The sequence below is a fragment of the Pteropus vampyrus genome, unplaced genomic scaffold (genome assembly GCF_000151845.1).
Source record: "Pteropus vampyrus isolate Shadow unplaced genomic scaffold, Pvam_2.0 Scaffold14, whole genome shotgun sequence".
NCBI lineage: Eukaryota > Metazoa > Chordata > Mammalia > Chiroptera > Pteropodidae > Pteropus > Pteropus vampyrus.
Window position 1 is genome coordinate 11,044,012 of NW_011888795.1, and position 8,093 is coordinate 11,052,104.

The window sequence follows — 8,093 nt, forward strand, 5'->3', positions numbered from 1 at the left end:
AAAATACATCTTTTTCCATTAAGAGAGACAGGCTCTTGAGAGTTAGGAGATGGCATTTGCTTAGCATATGCTTCCTTTGGAAATATTTGGATCAGAAATGGCTATGAATTCGCACCTGTAAAATTCCTCCTTCCTTCAATCCCCATAACTAATTCCTCACCTTATAATTGTGTTTGAATTAACTCAAATAAACCACAAGGCAACTACTTGTCAGGAGTTGCTATATCCATGGGAGAAGGAAAGTATTAAATTAGCCAGGTGACAGGAAAGAATGGGAGCTGCACACTGTAGACCTGCTTGCCTGAAGTCTATGAAACGTGTCAGTTATTTAGGGGATTCTCAGCAAAGACAAGAGAGGGGCAAAGGGGGAAGTATTCAGGTTGCATTTCTGGGCTGAGTCCCTTCTACCCTAAACCCAACACTCTGAGAACTGAAACTTGGCCCCTTTGCAAGATTAGGCTTCCCAAATTAGCTGTCTTTGGTGACAGCAAAAATACCTGCCTGTCCCCTTAAGCAAGACTCTCCACCTGAGTGAGAAACCAGAAGCATGGCCCAAGCCCAGAACAGGTGTTTAACGGGGAAGCTGAAAGGCAGCAGGCTTCCACATGCAGAACCTTTGAGAACATTGCTGAAGGGATTTGGCCGCATGATAAGCTTTTATTACTGTTAAGCAAAATTAAAGGCAGATTTTTATAATACTGGCACAGGAGCTAATAGAGGCATATTTGCTGATCCACTTGGAAATCCTAAGTTTTGTTATATTTTTAGAAAGCTGGCATATTTTTATTACCATCAAAACGTGTGATGAGAAGTGATGTTTAAGTTTGTTTGTGAAAATGTTTCCAAAGATATTGCTGTTATTCTTACATTTTTTGGGGAAAAAAAAATGTTGAAATATAAACTCTATTAGTGTTGTTCTAAAATGTGGAATGTTGAAGGCAATCTCTTATTTGCGGTCTTATTTTATGCACAAAGTGCCTGTACGAAGTAAGTTGGGCGAAGATCATTATAATCATCTATTTTATAGAGGAGAAAGTTGAGGCAATAGAGAGAAATGATTTTGTTTCTTTTGCTGACAGATTTGTTCCTGGAAAACAAATATCATTCCTTTTAAAAAGTGCAGTTTTTGTCAAAAGACTAATTAGAACACCACAGGAAGGAAACTGTCATTTTTCTCCCACTCCGATTTAAATTTGATCTTCACAACATTCATTCTCACTGCTCCTGTTGTTTCCCTTCATCACTTACACAAGGTAGACATACGTGTTGGTGTGATTCGTGTAGTTCCGTCAGACTGTCCGCTCCATGAGGCTAAGCGTGATGTGATTTTACTGCATATTCCCTACCCATTATCCCTGCTTGGCACATAGTAGGTGCTTGATAAATTTCACGTCCAGGAACAAAAGCTTAATGAGTAAAAGTAAGCTTTTTTTGAAAGTAGCAAAAAGCCAGAATATGGAGAAATTGAGGGTGAGTTAAGGTGGAAAAGAAAGAAAACCTCCTGTATTAGCTTGAGACAATATAGTTGTATGAACAAATATTATTATACCTATCTTTTTATTTTCTTTTTTGCTTTGCCCCTATTTCAGAAAATAAGGACAACGGAAGGGAGCATATTTAGGCAACTGAGGTGTTTATGAGGGAATCATAAGTAGGAAGCTTAGAGCTGTCTTGCGAGTTAAAACCTGAGGTCTTTGTGCAAGAGCTTGGGATGTTCTGAAAAGTCCCAAAGTTGTGTACAGACTTAGAGTGGAGAGATTCCAGATGAACTTAAGGAAGCACTTACTGTCCTACTCACGTATAAAGAGAACTGGAAGCAGAGTTTAAAGAGACACTAATAAGAGTTAAGTACAGAATGCATTCAGGGGAGGGGACCCTAACAGGAGAGTGCAGGTTAGCTGTCCCTCCCAGCTCTCCCCAGGATCAGGAGGCTAGCCTTGGTGAAGCTACTAAGCCACTCTGTGCCATCATTTCTGAGCTCGAATCAAAAGAAAGAGATGTTCTAGCTCTAAAAATCTGGTAGTGGTATTCCTCCAAGCCTTGCTCTATGTCATGTGTTTTTTCTAGAAATAGAGTTTCTATATTTTTAATATTTTCATTGAACTGTTTTAATAAAACTTGTTTTCATGGGGAGAAAAATCTGTATTTCTTTGTGAATTATACCTAGAGGAAGAAGCCTAGCTGTTTGGACAATGAGGTATAAATGGCTCAGGAATCTACCTCATGGCTTCTTACCCTAAATGCAGCATAAATACATGGGAAGAAAAAGCCTTGTCTACCCAGATAAGTGCAGTGGTGAGATAAATCTCAGACAGATTTTCGTGAAATGGCTTGCCTGTAGCCACATCGTGGTTTGGTCTCCTAATCCAAGCCCAGGGCTCTTCTAATTGTTTAATAATAAGATTGCACTGCTTTCCAAAATGGGGAAGAGTTGATGTGATTTCTGAAATATTTCATTACTACTAAGGACAGTTTGGGTTTGGCTCTCCTCGGAGAAATAATTCTGGATACTTTGATACAACAGGGTATTAGTGGCTGGAATGGGTTATATCGGGGAGACCTAAAGTCTGCCCAGGGCCACAGGTCAAATGGACTATAAGTTGAGCACAACCAAGGGAGGAAGGGAATGCCAGACAAGTGCAGACATAAGTCCATTGCATTCGTTCAATAAGCACTTAAGCATTTCCTGCACATGCAGTATTCCTGGTCACTCTGTGACTTTATGACTAACTCTGTGACTGCTTATCAAATTGTATCATAATCATTTATGTCCATCTTTATCTCCTTCACTAGTCTGGAATCTGTAAGGGCAGAGACTAGTTCATCTCTGTAACACTCCCTGTTCCAGCTCCCCAAGTAAAGTGCCTGGTATATCTAGGTAACTATCTACAGCATTAGACAAACACTCATGATTATCATTGTAACCATTATTGCTTTGCCTTTACTGTTATTTTTGAAGAAACAACTGTCTAACTTACTGGTAAGTCATGAATTTTGATTGCCCATAATAATCAATTTAGAGAAAATACTCAGGAGAAAAGGGATATAATTAAAGAGATATTGTTTGAGCCTACTTAAAAGTACACTTGCCTTTATTAAACAATAAAACTTGTATTCTGACACCTTTATAAACATTGATAAAAGAGTCTTTTTTATTAAAGTGTCTATGGAAAGAGTGACAAAGATATGCACTGAGATTGGCTCATATGTTTAAAAACTGTCTCTTTTTAGTTTCCTAAAATCCAAGATTCAGAAATATTCTGTTATCTTGCCTAGTGGATAAAGCCAGGGATCCTGCCATGTGATCTTACAATCCTCCTAGCTATCTTGAAACATCACAACTGATCGATCTATCTCCTCCTGTTGTTTTTTACAGCTTTGTTATATGCATTGAAATCACTTCCAGCACGATGCTAACCTTCTCACTGATTCATTTAAAATAAAAAGGATTGTGAACAAGCTTAATGTCTTCTCTTGGAAGTAGTACAAATTCTTTAAAAAAATTCTACCTTAAAAAAATCAGTGTATGACCCATAGAATTTATAAAGATAGTTCTGTAGGGCCTTTTTCTTTCCCCATTTGTAAAATAATTTATACACATTCACTCATAATAAACATTTCACATATGCCTTCAGTTTTTTTTTTTTCCTCGAGAAATCCTGTTTATAAAGACATTGCTGTTGAAGGTAAATAATGATACAATTTTGGCCTTTATGATTCTAAACACTAGTAACGTCCTTTCCAGGGCCTTTTCACGATATGTCTAATCCTCTGTCGCCCTCACCATCTTAGGCTAGTTGCTGTTCCCGTCCATAAGAGAGGAGCAGCAATACCATTATAGGATTCCCTAACAAAAGACTTCCACAATCATTTTCTAGCATCTTGGAGATTGACAAGGTCCCCTCCTGTTTCCCAAGCCCATTTTCCCCCTTATTCCTGGTGATTTCTTTTCTTATACACCAGAAAGAAAGCACCTTGCTGAGTGGTGACCTCTCTGGCTACATGGATACCTGCTAGAAACAACAAACCTCACGTGCTCAAACTGCTCCTTGATGTGTTGGGGTTGGTGCGATGGTTCCTGTTTGATATACTAGGCTGCTTGGAGCTGCCTTTAAAAAAATCAATCCATATTAAAAATAAAGCTTCCTTTTGAAAATTACTCTTCATATTTCTTTGGGGAGGTTGTGCCACACACCAGCTAAAAGTGCTGAAAAGTGTTGTATAATGAAACCACGAGGACTCTCACAGGCCAGGGAAGGAGAACATGTCTTGAGTAATTATAACACTTTTCAGTGTTCAATTGATGATTCAGTTTATCAGTAATTTCTGGTTTGTTTTCTTGTTGAGAAGACTGAAAACTTTTAAAAGATGCCACTTTTAATCTTCTATACAATTTCTTTCAAACTGGTAAGTGTATATATGTTTCTCTGTTTTAGAAAAGTATGGGAAATAATCGCCTATGAACTTATCACAGAGAATGACAATTTTCCTAAAACTTCATTCTCTATCCTTTTACCAGTCATTTTTGCTAATCGATTTTCCATTTCATATCGTGTATGGAGTAAATAATAAATGCCAAGGTAAATAATTTGAGAAAAAGAATACATGTTTTTTAAAGAGAGTACTGTCTTTAGAAAAACAAAATAAGGGAAATTTTTGTGTAAACAATCTGTTGTTTTTATCTTTAACTGGAGAGAATGCCTAGTTGCATATGTGTCTTGAACACATGTTAATCTTATGTATATGTGAACATGCATATTTATATACAGATTCTAATGCACATACATACACTTTGTTCATTTAAAAAATGTTTTTGATAACGTTCTTCAAATGACTCGGTTCAAACATGAGCATGCCAGGTGTGGTGGCTCATAGCTCATTGATGCGGTGGTTCAGGCAAACAGCCAAATAAGAGGGGGTAACTAATGGTGAGCAGCTGTGTTAGTTTAATGTGCCCACTAGAGGATCTAACTTGAGTAAAGTTGTTGCAATGCTCTAACCACAGATAAGAATTTGGTTGGCTTTTCTTTCACAACCCTGTTAAATATATGGGAAGGTGAACGCCACTCACGTCGACTCAAAGGATTAAGACAAATTTCAGGTAGGATTTGAAGAGTGCAGAAAAGCATATGTTCAGCCTTCACTTGAGTAAAGGAATGTTCCTATCAGCCTAAAGAATTAAGTTTAAAAAGAAGAGCTTCATAATTGCATGGAGACTGATCAACTGTTTCATAGATTTATGATGAGATTTAAGTGGTAATCAAGTCTCAACTCCTCCAACTGGCTCAGGCCTTCCATAAGCCTAACTCCCTATATTGACTCAACTTTAGCACCTCCAGTTCTCTACTTTAATCTGATCCGGTTAAGTGAGCCGCTTTTCTCTTCAAATAGTGTTCCTCTGCATCCAGTGCCATGTGGGTACCTTTGCCAAATGTCTTACCTGTGCCCAGAGACTGTGGCCCCTGCCAAGAGGCCTTTCCAGGTATGATAGGGTGCAGAGTGCAGAGGTTCACTAAGTTGGACAGACCCGGGTTTGAATCCTGGCTCGATTGTTTATTTGCTACATGACATCGAGGCTGAATCTCGATCTCCCTTTCTGTAAACCAAGGGTGATAACAATTATTATTGTTAACTGAGCCTTACTATTTTAACTGAGCCTTACTATTTTAACTGAGCCTTACTATAATAATACTAGGTGTCACTTATTGAGCATTCATGTATCAATCTAATCCTCATGATAATCAAGGGTAGTTATTTTAATGCCCGTTTTACAGATGAGAAAACAGCCTAGAGAGAGAGGTTAAGAAAGTCACCTTAGGTCATAGAGCTAGAAATTGGCGGAGATAGGATTCAAATCTAATGAGTTTTTGTGTTTATGTTTGTTTGTTTTAATGATTCCACAGTTAATATATTTTTTTCCTCTGCATCATTATTCCTCCACCTTATAGAGTTTCAGTGAAGCTTATAGATGATGTAGGTATTTAGACATAGCAGGTAGCAGGTACTTAATAAAGTTTTTATTATCCATTTCTCTCAGTCCTGCTAACTTTTAACATTTGTTTGTGTATAATATACATTTTGGCATTAGTTTTAGTTCTATAGCTATTTTATAGCTAATTCGTGAGGGTATCTTACATATCTGTTTGGCTGGCTTTGCCCCTAGAGAAAGGAGGAAGCTGCTTATGAGGTGTGATTTTCAGGGGATGCTTTCCAAGATTCCTGTGTTCTTTCTTTGGGAGGGGTGCCATGCCTTTTATTCTGTGATTCTTACGGCACTTAAAAGTGCAAAGTCTCCCAATAATACTTTGAATTAAATACATTCATTCACACTAACATTAATTGAGTATCCAATAGGTATCAGAAATTGTTTTAGGTAATGGGCATATAAGGTAAGTAAGATGAGTTTCCTTTCAGTCTGATAATTCTAATTCAATGTGAGGAGGGGAACTAACTGCCTAGAGTTGCACTGTCTGATATGGTAGCCATAAGTCATTTGTAGCTATTGAACACTTGAAATGCAGTTAGTCCACATTAAGATGTACTGTACATGTAAAATACACACTGGATTTCAAAGACTTAATACAAGAAAAGTACAGTATCACATTAATAATTTTTGTAATGATTAGATGTGGCTGTCTACAGCCATGCTACCCTGAACAAGCCCAATCTCATCTGCTCTCGGAAGCTAACTAGGGTCGGGCCTGGTTAGTAGTTGAATGGGAGACCACCTAGGAAGACCAGGTGCTATAGGCATAAAAAAACAAAAGAGATCGTAAACTGACAAGGTCCTTGTAATCTGTGAGGTCGACCAAGGGTTGCCTTGCCTAAAAAAAAAAAAAAAAAAAAAATGTAGAAATGAGAATTTTTTTTATAAAATCGGATTAAATAAAATATATCATCAAAACAAATTTCTTCTTTTTCTCTTAATGTGGCTAATAGAATATTTAATATTCCACATATGGCTAATATTATTTTTCTGGCCTAGAGTAATTGGGGTGGGTTTCAGTGGATGGGTTGGAAATTACCGTATGTATGTATTTGTACATATTTATTGTATTTTTAAAATGGAATAATGCTGTTAATAACTGGTTTGTAACTATGTTTCTTCCACTCAATAATATATATGGATGTCATTCCATGACTGGATGGTAGTTCATTATATGGATGGAGCATAATGTGTTTAACTTGAATCTGTGAACAGTTGTGTACTTGAATAGCCTAGAAGTAGTAGAAGGACTAGAATTATGGGATAGAATATAAGATGTTGCAATTAGAGGGGGTGTAGAAGTCTCTGAGGTCAAATGCCTCATTTGAGAGATGAGCAAACTGAGGGCCAGAGGTGATGAGTAACCTTTCTTATGACTCTTTTTAAAATGCCAACACTCAAATGTTACCATGTGCCATGCTCTGTGCTAAGCCTCTCCTGCATTATCTTCATCATCTCTGTGATAACCTCCTAGGTAGGCACTATAGCTATTTCTGTTCAACAAATGAGGAAACTGAGGCTTAAAGGTCACATAGCCAGTAACTGGCAGAGCTGAGACTGAAACCAAGTCCATTTTATTTCAGCCAGGACTTTTAACTATTGCACCAGAATTTTCCATATTTTTAGATTTAACAAAGTAATGATTTTTTTAATGGGGAAAAAAAAAAAAAACCCCACACAGAATTACCCACATTTTATTTTAGCAATAAAACAAATATTGCTACTGCATCTCCATATCTCTTATAACCATTTCATAAAAGTACGAGTATTAAAAATAAAAAAGAAGAAGAAACATAGTTTTATTTTTAAAAAAATCTCACTTCATTGCTCATATTTTTTAGATTTTACCATGGAGCAGTGAAGACAGGGACACAGACGTTGAGCAGAGGCTGGTGTTCGGTGTTGAGTTGTGGCTGGAACTGTGCTAGACTTACTAGGAGGAACTCTGCATGCAAAGTCAGCCACTGAACTAATCAGGCCCAGATTGCCGGAATCCTCTGCAAGTTCTTAACATGCTGCAAAGTGCCAGCCCTTGTCATCATTGCCCTGGTTAGTGTAACATCCTCTCCTCCACGGGTACTTTACTGTACCTGATCTGTTTGGGGCA

At 37.5% G+C, this 8,093-nt stretch overlaps 1 pseudogene; it reads left to right on the top strand.

The window, feature by feature from the left end:
* Positions 1-6,634: 6,634 nt before the first annotated feature.
* LOC111734282 lies at positions 6,635-6,753 on the top strand (annotated as a pseudogene).
* Positions 6,754-8,093: the final 1,340 nt, after the last annotated feature.